Source organism: Rutilus rutilus, assembly GCF_951802725.1.
Source record: "Rutilus rutilus genome assembly, chromosome: 4".
In the NCBI taxonomy this organism is placed as follows: Eukaryota; Metazoa; Chordata; class Actinopteri; order Cypriniformes; family Leuciscidae; genus Rutilus; species Rutilus rutilus.
Window position 1 is genome coordinate 27,563,205 of NC_140212.1, and position 12,221 is coordinate 27,575,425.

Below are 12,221 nucleotides of genomic sequence, written 5' to 3' on the forward strand. Positions count from 1 at the left end.
GTAGTGTATAATAGAGTAGTGTAATTGAATATTTTACATGTTTTTTTATTTTTTACCCCTTTTTTTTGTTTGACTCCACAATGCACTTTTTATAAAAATGAGTGTATCTTACAAACTAATTCATGCAAACAGTTCAAATCAATTGTGTGTAGTTTTAAAGTGTTTTATGCAAGTTTTTTACATTTACAAGTTTGAGGTTGACATTTGTTATATTTCTGTATTTAATCAAATATGTAGGAAAAAAACTATTTTAACGGTTTATTTGTATTGTACTTTTGAGGTATTTATCTAGTTACTATTGATTTATAAAACTGATTTTATTTTACTGGTAACAGCCCTATAGTAGTGCCTTATTAACTGAATTGATCAGTTCAAATTAATAACTTATAGGCTACATGATGATGCATATAGCCTACTTTTTAATAAGGTTTTAAAAAATACCCCAGGAAATCAATTTATAGCGGAAATATCACCTCTTTATGGAAACGTTTTTTTCTGTTGCTGTCAACATTGTTTTTGGAAGATACATTAAAAATGCAGTTAGCTTCTGTGTACGAATCTACAATGCATGGCATAAAATGTGGTTAATAGGGGATCATTTGACGCGCTTCCGTGTCAAAGTGTCTGTTATCAGCGGATTCTGTTCATGTGTGCCCAGACCTTTTAGAAATCACGACCAGCTGATGTTTTACAGCCATGTTCGGAATAAAGAGTAGGCCTATGTATGGTAAACCTATAAACATACAGTTAGGGTGATATAAGATTTTGGCCATATTGCCCATCTCCAAGTCATTTATTCCACAAACCTCTTGCGTATTGCTTGTTCACACCACAAGGTGTCACTGTGGCCTCAAAGCTTCAGCACTGCCACTCTGAGCTCGATTGCTATGTCTGAGGTAAAACACTCATTAGCATACAGAGCAATAAATGTATAAATAAATAAAAGTGGAAATAAATACATGCATAAATAAATAAATGAAAAAATAAATAAATGTGGAAGAAAATATAATTATACATAAATAATGAAATGAAAGTATAAATAGTAATTTATTTTTGTTTTGTTTTTTACATTTCTTCGCATATTTATGTATTTATTTATTATTAAGTCAGGTTTGGCATTCTATACTTATCACATTTATTTATCTATTTATTCATTTATCTATTTATTTATTCATTTTTAATTTCTGCAAGTTTGGTCCTCCATATGCTGCACTGTGGTTCATATTATACCAGTCTACCATTTAGATCTCTTTACAGTTAAACCACTGTGTTGATTACTTTTGACTCTTAACAACCTAAATTACTAACAACATTTTGTTATGTTATTTAATATTTTGTTATCCCTCTGATGCACATCTCAATAAATATTATTCAGGAATGATATATCAATAATAGGATTCATTATACATTGATGTGATGTTAAAAGAAAGAAATATTTTCATAATTTGTGCAGCAAGATATCAACACATAGGTTATGTGAACTTATGTCTAATAAACTGCTGATGTACAGTATATATTTGAAGAGTTCAGATGCAAAAGCACCGCCACCAATGTTATCTGATGCTGACATACTTTTTCTTGATGTAATCTGCATGCCACTTGAGTGCACTCTCTGAAGGAATATATATATATATATATATATATATATATATATATATATATGAAGAGTTCAGATGCAAAGCCTCTAAGTGCCATCTGAAATTTTCTTCTAGAATGATCATTTTTATCAAGCTCGTATATTTCAATAATTTCACTTAAATGGCAATGCAAATTACCTATTAATTGTCATTTAAGTGAAATTACTGAACTTAAATATACAAGCTTTATAAAAATGATCATTCTAGAAGAAAATTTCAGATGGCACTTAGAGGCTTTGCATCTGAACTCTTCATATATATATATATATATATATATATATATATATATATATATATATATATATTCCTTCAGAGAGTGCACTCAAGTGGCATGCAGATTACATCAAGAAAAAGGATGTCAGCATCAGATAACATTGGTGGTGGTGAATGCAGTATAAAACAAGCAAAATAGGATAATGGCAAGCAGGACGATGCCGACAGCCGTGAGAACGATGCAGTCTCGAGTGTCTCATGGAGGAGCTCCGGACTGATAAAAAGAGGAGAGAGGACCAGGGGCCTCATTTATAAAACAGGGTTAGGGTTAGGGTGTATATAAAACAGGCCCTGAAAAAGGCTGTGATGGATTTTTTAAAGGTGCTCTAAGTGATGTCACGCGTTTTTTAGGCCAAAACATTTTTTGTCACATACAGCAAACATCTCCTCACTATCCGCTAGCTGCCTGTCCCCTGAACACACTGTAAAAAAATGCGGTCTCTGTAGACACCACAGGCTCCACAAACGGCAACAAAAACAAACTGGGCTCACCCGCACCACGAAACACAACAAACTGCTCCAGCCAATAACTGGCAAGATGTATTTGAGGGTGGGGTTTGGGGGGGTTAGTGGGCGTACACATGAAGGGGGTGTGAAGGAGAGAGAAGCATGAAGAGGGAAGTTTAACTTATGGCTGACACACGACCAAAGAGACGACGTTCCGATGAACAAATTGCAAAGAATAGGGACAAGGATAAGGAACGCGCGAAGTACCGAATTTACATCGGAAAAACCTTCGAAAGGTGGCAAGAACTCCGCCGGCAGAAGGGCTTCCAATCCGACATTCAGTTGCTCTGTTTTTGCAGAACTGGTGGGTAAATCCATTTTTCTTTCTAAATTGACGTTCATGTTCGCCAAACCAACACAAGGATGTAATTAGCTAGAACTATGCAGTCAGCGTATGGTCAGCGTTAACTTTGGTGAATACAACATATATATGTTTCTAGCAGCGATCAATCTCTATTGTAAATGATCAAGCAAATTCACAGTAGGGCGAAAATTTGTGTGAACGATTGTTTTCATCCACTGTTTGTTATGAATTTGAATGTTCATTTATAGGCTATTGACAACTTTGACTAAATTTGTTTACGATGCCACCGTTGTTTATGCTCACTGGGAAACGCGAAACTAACGTTATCTTGCTATTATTGCGTCCTTCATGGGAGCTAACGTTATAGTTATAACCTCAGGTGGCGAAACTATTTTAAGATAATGTTTCTCTTTTTCTGCATTCTGTTCTGCAATATATAAAAGCATTTATCTAACTTGGCGACATTACACATTGAATAAAGTATCAGTAAAACTTAACTTTGTTTGTAGTGACTATTTTGACTTTCCTTTATGCCGGAAGGGAGGGGAGGAGGGAGGAGACGGGATGAGGAGGAGGGAGGGTCGAGCTAGCCTCCGTTTTGTTTGACAACAATTCGAATGTCAACAAGAAGCTACGTCTCCCAGCATCGCTTAGAGCACCTTTAATTAATCACCTTTAATTAATCAACTAACATTTGTTTTTCTTGCAGGAACAACATTCATATGCTTTCAAATGTTTCCAAACTCTTTGGGGAAAACTTGTGACTTTGATTGTGTGTGTGTGTGTGTTTGTGTATAAATAAAAATTAGGGGAATTGAAACTAGACAGATGACTAGTTCTCAAAACCTTGTGATAAGTAATCACAAAAATCAGAGTTTGCTTGTGCCAGTGACAGAGGGAAAAGGTTGGGGCTTTTGAACCAATTGAACCAATCATATTGAAGCTGACATGTTAGTCTTATTTGTTTTCACGATTCTATATGTGGCGAAATTATAATCAAGGAGTTTAGGATCACACTTAAATTCGTACCAGACTACGCCACCCTGGTGGAGGGCCAGGGAAATACTCCAAAAAGAGGACACACAGGTAAGTAGTACCCACTGAGGGCAAAGATATAACCCAGTGAGACGGGTCACAATACAAAATATACTTTATTTTAATAAAACATCACAATCATCCTTAAAGTCCCTGTAAAGGCAATTCTACAAAAAAAATCTAAACACATTATAAGTGCTAGAAATGTATTGCTAAAACATATTACAAAGACTGAGAACTGTGAAGTACTAAATTGTGGAGTTAGACCGTTTAACAGTTTTTCACCCTTGCTGTGAGCCGGATTTTTTGGGCGGGGCTAAAACGGGGGCTCGATGACGCACTGCGACCCCCTGAGCTTGATTGGGCCCCTACTTGATGACGCACGGAGTCACTAAGCCTATCGCTCAATCGCGAGTTACTATCAGACAGCCTACAGTTTGCTAGCTACTATGCCCACGGCTCTGGCTACTATGCCTTCGTCATGTAAATGCGTATTCCCTGGATGCAATCACTTAAAACAGATCGGTGTCCTTATTTAAATTTCCGAAAAATGATCATATCAAGAAGAGGTGGATTTATCTTGTGAAGAGCTAACGTTACCTTGATGGAGAGCTGATGATCACCACCACACCCGCCTCTGTAGAGATCAGGATAGTTTACTTTCGTTGGAGACAACTGGAATTCACTGATAATCCGCTGTTACTGGTGAATGGGGCCGAACCTACTATCTCCCGCTGTCCGTTTCGGCCTTCATCCTCCCGTCGCGCCGACATGCACGAGCTGTGCGCGAGTCATATTTCCCGCGAGTGGGCGTGGTTTCAGCGCAGCCAGCGGACACGCCCCCAGCGTTTGAGAGCTGAGACTACTGCTCATTTTTTCGAGATTTTGATAGCTTATTTTATTTACTTGGCGGCTTTTTTAATCATTGAAATTGGGCTGGGTGGCTAATAACACATTTTTCGGTGGTATGACAAACTCAGAACACATACTTAATTTTGACTTTACAGGGACTTTAAAAGCTCACACCACAGAGGAATACTCCTCCAGGGCCAGGCTTCACAGGAACAAGGCAGGCCGGGCACACGCAAGAGGTCGTCCAATCCTACTTAAATTCACCCCAAAATCAGACTGCAAAGCACTGCAAGACAATTGTGCCAATACACATCATACACTGTGAAGTACACGCCTCTCGGTCAAGGCAACCAGCCTCCCCGTTCCACGTCAAATCCTACTGGCTCCTGGAGACACACAAAAGACTGTTAGTTAGCTACTAATTAAATGAGACAATTATTCTACAAACACTCAAAACATACAAACACAAAAATGGCACATCAAGGATGCTCCTGCCTCCTGACCGGACAGGGCTACACAGAGAATAGGGCCTGATTGGTCACCTACACAATCCAGCTCAAAACGATCACAATAAATTACACAAAGAAAACCATAGCTGAATATGAAATAATGTTGAGGAAAATACCCCCCACCCACCCCCCCACCCCCCCAAAAAAACGAAATTTGGTGCTACAGGTGCTCCCACCGCATTGGTCTCCTACCCACCCTCTAATAAACCAATAAACAAGCTCCTTTACCCTGCCACATATAGAAACTGTTATATCCATGTTTTACAGTGGGATTCTCAATGGAATTTGTCTGAGATCTTCCGGCCTTTGTTTTTTAGGAGAGATTCCCTGAGAATTGCTCGGGAAGATCTCCTGGCCGTGATTAAAGCATTTAAAGGACATTTGCTTGAGTCGATTATTCCTGCGCATGAAGCTAGTTTAGGAAGCTAGTTTAGGAGGGAAGATAGTTTAGGGAAGCAAGTTAGTTAGAGTAAGAAACTCGGCCAGTTGTCGACTGAAGACGCAAGAGCTAGAGTATAAAGGTATTGGGTGTCGATTAGTAGATGCCCCAGTTTAAAAGGGTCATATAATGCCATTTTTGTACAAGCTAATATGATTATTTAGGGTCTAAATGAAAAGTTTGTAATATACTTTAAAAATTCTCATTAGTATTGTAAGAAAACACTCATTTTACCTGGTCAAAAACAGCTCTGTTTTGGCCCTAATGTGCGATATGGGTGGGGCAATGACAATAATTTCCATATTAAAAACCTAGAAAATATGGTTTCAGATGAAGTTATAGTTTATAGTTCATTTTTGAATATAAAAGCACTTTCATTTTAGGGTGGTCTATTTAAATGCATATTTCAACCACTTACACAATGTTTTTTTTTTTTTTTTCTATCAGATTACAGTACCTATCTGGGTCTGGTTGGTGGCTTTGACCTGGATAACGCCATGTGGAGAGTGCTGAAAGGCACTTTTACAACTGCTGTGGCACATTATGAATGGGAGAGATTGGTGTCCAATGCCTGGTCGTAAAGGAAGTTGTCATTGGTGAGACCTTTTTTAGAAGTCACTTTTATTTGTATTGCACTTTGCACAATACACAACTTTTCAAAACCGCTTTACAGAACATTGTATTTTTATTTCTGTTATCTCAGTAATAGTAGTCACAAATTCATGGTTCAGAGCTTAAAGGGGTGGTTGATTATTATTTCACTTCTCTAACTTTAGTTAGTGTGTAATGTTGCTGTTTGATCATAAACGACATCTGCAAAGTTACAACGCTCAAAGTTCAAAGCAAAGGGAGATATTTGCTTTTAAAGAAAAGGACTACAACAAATGGCTGGTTGGGACTACACGACATTCCTCCCGGGTTAGTGACATCACTAACCCTAGAATTTACATAAACCCCGCCCCCGGGAACACACAGTCCATGTTGAGAAGAGGAAAAGTTGTTGTATAAGAGTACATTTGTGAGTCAGCTCAAACTTTAGCATCCATCTTTTCACATGCAATAGAAAGTCACTCTGTGTGCATCTCACAACAGTTCCTATATAAGCGATTTATAGGTTTATCATGACAGAATATCTTAATTGAAGATAGTTAACTCCACATCAGCAACATAAATTCATCAACTAACCATTCAGAGGTCCTGTTGCATTCTACATGTTGTCACTTCTTCTTGAGTCTCTCCATCTTTGTCTGACTCCGTTTTAACATTAAAGGCAGAACAGTTTCTGTCATTTTAGTGTGTCTGCGTGAGGTAATAGCAGCTGCTAACACACATGAGCTCTTGAAACCCCTCCCTCTGCAGCAGCTCATTTGCATTTAAAGGGCCAGGCACAAAACGGTGCGTTTTTGCAAACCCTCAAAAATGGACAACTTTAACTTGCTATATAAAAATATCTGTGGGGTATTTTGTGCTAAAACTTCACACACACACTCTGGGGACATCATAGATATATTTTACATCTTGTGAAAAGGGCATTTTACCACCCCTTTAAAGGGATGGTTTGGAGTAAAATCAACCTATAGGGTCATTTGCACCATGAGATCGAGCCAAACACCGGAAGGATGAAGGATGAGAGGACCAGGCCTGGATATTTACGTTATGTTTATGTGTGCGCGGCAGTTGTCCGTGTGTTTTTTTATTTTTATATTAAAGTGTTGAAATGTTCTCTGGTTCCCGCATCCTCCTCCCCTGAACACTTACTTTGCTACATAGATGTAGCAGCTATCACCACTCCGAGAAAAGTGAATGCAAATAATTGAAAATGTGCAACCAATCTCATTAGTGGAGAATTCTTCCTTCTGCAAGCTTATACTAGGAATAAGTAGAGAGAAAACGCCTATGTGCAGAAAAACGTTGATGCAGTGGATTGAGAAATCATTTCAAAGCATGAAGGAATCACTGGTTGAAAAGCTTTCATGATGCAAGAATTGCAGCATCTACCATACCAAAGTTTCGGATGTGGTTGCTTCCTGCTGATGAGAGGGAAAATATGAGAAGGATAATGGTCCAAGAGACTGCTCTTATGCAGACGTTAAACCGAGGTCCTGACTCTCTGTGGTCATTAAAAATCACAGGATGTCCTTCAAAAAAGAGTAGGGTGTAACCCCGGCATCCTGGCCAAATTTGCCCCTTGGCTTCTGTCCATCATGGCCTCATAATCATCCCCATATACTGATTGGCTTCATCACTGTCTCCTCTCCACCAGTAAGCTGGAGTGTGGTGGGCGTTCTGGCACAATATGGCTGTCGTCGCATCATCCAGGTGGATGCTGCACATTGGTGATGGTTGAGTAGATTCCCCCCTTCCATGTAAAGCGATTTGAGTACCCAGAAAGCTGCTATATAAATGTAACGAATTATTATTATTATTATTATATGACTCTTTTGAGAATACAGAGATGACAAGCATCAAAGCAGAAGATGAAATACGGAATTATTTCCAAGATCCATGCAAGTCATTGGATTCATTGAAGCTCTATCCAATCATTAACCCTCTGGGGTCTGAGGTGTTTTTGGGGTCCTTGAGATGTTCTGACATGCCCTGACATTTGTGCTTTTTTCAGTTGCTTATAAACATAGTAATGGCAAAAAAAAATTACACACTATTTAGCACAAACAGGGCTACCATAATATGTGAGCAACAAGAATGTACATGTCTGCATTTTTGAGAGAATAATGTTTATGCGTGGTTATTGAAAAAACTAAAAACTAAAGTTTCTGAAATAAGACCACAAAACACACACTAAATATGTGCCAATAAGACTTTTGTCTAATGGATGTCATCGCCTAGTGTTTTTTCTTCAAAATGATGTGAAAATCACCCTGCCGAATCCTTCACATAACACAATACATTGATTTGAATTTTGCAAAGCACTTTCTGTTTGGAAAGGCCATATGCGGAGTGGGCGTCACAGATCATGCATATGTAGTGGTTCACACCTGAGGACCGCATACTTAATGAGCCATTCATTCAGGTGAGTCACTGAGCCACAAGAATGCAAGAGCAACAGTTGGAAGCATCTCAATTCTTTTTTATTTTTCCACATATTGTGCTTGCAATTTGGCCTATAATAGCCAAGGAAAACATGTAATTGTGCAGTTAATTCTCTTAATAGTTTGTTTACATCTACCTTGTAAATATTTAAATAAACAACAATTCAAGTGTAATCTTTCTTTGTACAAACTAAAGTATACATTTTATCATACATATTTCAAAGTTAAGGATTTGATTGATTATTTGATTATTTTTGACAAAAAAATTGGCAAATAAAAGCTTATTTGAGGTGGCAGATATTTTACAGTAAAAATGTATAATCTATCCAAAACTAATCAACGAAATGTTGTCTTTCATATGTCTGTAACATAGGTCTTTCATTTTTATTATAAGGAATATAAATGCTAAAATGCTAAAAGGAATATAAACAAGAAAACACAGCCCCTCACAGGTTTGCGCCGTGGATTCCCGCGAGTCAGACGCGGATACTGTGTTTGTTTTAGGCTCGCGCAGTCTTCACTCGGACGCGCGCTTCAATCCGTTGTGGAGACTCTCTTTTCGTTCCAGTGAAATTACAAAACAAAATACACACACACACATGTCTCTGCCTGATATACAACCACTGATAAACATAATCTGATTTGACAAAAAAAAAAAAAACTATATGTGTGCGGATTCGAACTCAGAACCTCTGACACGCTAGGCAAATGTTCTACCACTAGACCACTTGAGTTCACGTATTTACTCACGTGAAAACTCGGTGTTTACTCGGCGTGATCAATTCGCTCTTGAACATGCTGCCGTTCGTCTGAGTTACAATCTTCCTCTGAGGAAAAGCCAAGGTGAGTTATTCCTCGCTGTCCAGGATCATCTGAACGGCGTCTTTACCGGAGAAACGCGCCATCCTCTCTAAACGCGATGAACTATCAGTGAATCTGATCTGATGAAACTTCGTGTTTTCAAGGCATTGATCGGGGGGCGGGTGCGAAGCATAGATCACCTAAACTATTTACCATGTCAATAGCGCCGGGGGCGGGGCGGCCTCAGTTCATTATAGAGATAATTAGGCAGAAGGAAAAAACGGTACCTCTCCTTGCTTTCAAACGGATTACATGAGTTGAAAACATTTGTTTTTTTTATTAATTACTTCATTTAAAAGAAGAGATTTCAAGCTTCATAAAGACATATATCACGTGCCTGTGTGAGAAGTATTCGCTGAGTTATGATTCATTTTCGGACGCGTTTCAGAATGGACTACACGGACAGAGAGAAGGCAGAACTCGCTCCGTGATTATTTTTCTTAATTTGGCGAAAAGCACAACACTTTGTTTTTATTGTGAGTATACAGAAAAATAATACACATTTAACAGAATCGATTGATGTATGAAACTCCTATGGAAAATCAAAGTCAACAGAGTATTTATGAGTTTCTTTTACACTGATAAAAAAAAGCGAGCTGGTATCGCCGGCGATACCGCCGACCTCAGGGGGTTTTAAATCCCTCTTCTTGAAATACAACACCACTCTGCCTTCAAGTGCTCCTGTAAAATGACTATTTAGTTAGGGAGGGCTAATTTTCACTACACAGCTGATATTAAAGTGTTGAAACGTTCTCCAGTTTCCTGCATGACAGATGAGCATGATAAGTATGAATGATAAGCACTAGAGTATATTCTTGTGTTGCATTCTTTATTGCGGTTAGTTAATGAATTTATTTTGATTGGTACGTTTAAATGCTTTTTTAAAACTTTTTCCCTGCCAGCATGTAAAAAAAGTTGCCAGCCACCACCAGCATTTTTGATCATTTTCACAAAAGTTTCATGGCCCCCAGAATATTTTGTTGTGTGAATATCTGGACATGCAATATATCAAAAGAAAGAACAGACACTCTGCAAAAAAAAAAAAAAAAGACGTTTTATTCAAGCTTCATGCATTTTTTTTATCATTCTTTTTTTTATCACTTGAATGTGGGTAAGTTTTATTTTTAAAAAAGCAAAATTTTGAGCAAAAAGCTGAGAAAATCAAGTTTTTGTCAAAGACTACATCCAGTTCGGATTCAGAACGATGATCAAAACAGATGGAGTCGATTGAGTCTATCAAGTTCAACACCCCCAAAGCTTCACAGTTCTATAGCTCGTCCTGGGTCAACATTTCATTCTGTAGCATTAGGCAGTTTTGATTTACAGTACTGTGCAAAAGTCTTAGGCATGCACTGGCAGAGAGCAGGAATGTGTCATGTCCAAAGAGCTGAGATGCAGGCTGGTGAGGAACACCGTCACCAGCATGATTTCCATTTTGAGAGCAAGTCAGCATGGAGAGGAGGTCCGCTACCCTCCCAAGCATGAAGTCACAGCAATGGCCAAAAGAATAGTGGAGTGTTTTGGAAAATTCAGCGTTTCTTATAATCATTCGTTTCCAAACTGTTTAATCATATGTTTCTGTGAGGTTTTCTAGCAGCTGAGGAGGGACAGGGAAGCGAGAGGCAATTTAGGTCGTAGATGAAGGCCTTTGGGTGTCTCAGGGACAAAGAACAGTGTGACCTGTGCCAGGGGGGGTAGAAACCAGTCCGAACCAGCAGGAGATAGGGGGTATCTTTCTGGAAATTTACAAGAAAGCTGGAAGGAGGAGTTTTTGCCAAGAAACTGTATAAGATCTGTATGTTTTATTATGTCTATTAGGTATTCTGTTTCAAAGCTGGGTGGCTGCGGCTTTTGTGAAAGGAAACCTCATTGAAATAAACCTTTTCTCTTTATTACAGTTCTGTCTCGTGAAAGTTTTCTTACACCTCTGATGCTGTTTGATATTAACTTTTGAAAATTGCCATTACAACTTGGTGTCAGACGTGGGGTCCTGTGCGGATCTTCTTCTCCTGGTCCTGAAGAACGGATTTTGACGGAAGTGTACAATCCCGGCGGCATCAGGCAGCCGTCTCATACCCCGACTGTTTGAGATAGTGACTCAACAGGTTAAGGGAGAGAGAGCCAATTCCGGCGTTCAGAACCAGGGGAGGAACTCCCACCAGGATCAGAAAGAATCCGCGGCAATTACAGAAAAGAGAAAGCATCTCTGGGTAAGAAACGGCAGAACTGTTTTATTGATGTTAAGTGTGATTTGATAATTGTGTGTGAACGTGAACCATGTTGGCTGAGTTTTTCCTTTTGGTACGGGCGAGAGGTGATTTAGGGAATCACAATTTTTGAGGGAGAAATTGATCTGACAGATTCAGACTGGTTTCTGCCACACTTAGCTCGTTAGTGGACAGGGGTACCACTGGTGATTCAGATAATCACAGGTGCTGGTTAGTTAGTTTTGCTCGAAGTCTCTGTAACCCGAAGAAGTCTTGCAAGGGTGGACGGAAGAGCCACGCCAGATTAATTAGGTGAATAGAAGATTTTGAGTAAAACATAATTACAAAAGCACAGCATATTTGCTGAAACCCGACCGATTTTGGGTGAAATAAGATCGGGTCTGTTGAAGACGTTTGACAGATACTGCAAGACACGTGTCGAAAGTGAAATCCAGAAGGGAAATTCAGCCAAAAATGGGGTCATCTAACAGTAAATTAGATCATTTTTATACACCAATTTTCTGTCAAATGAGAAATAATTATGGTG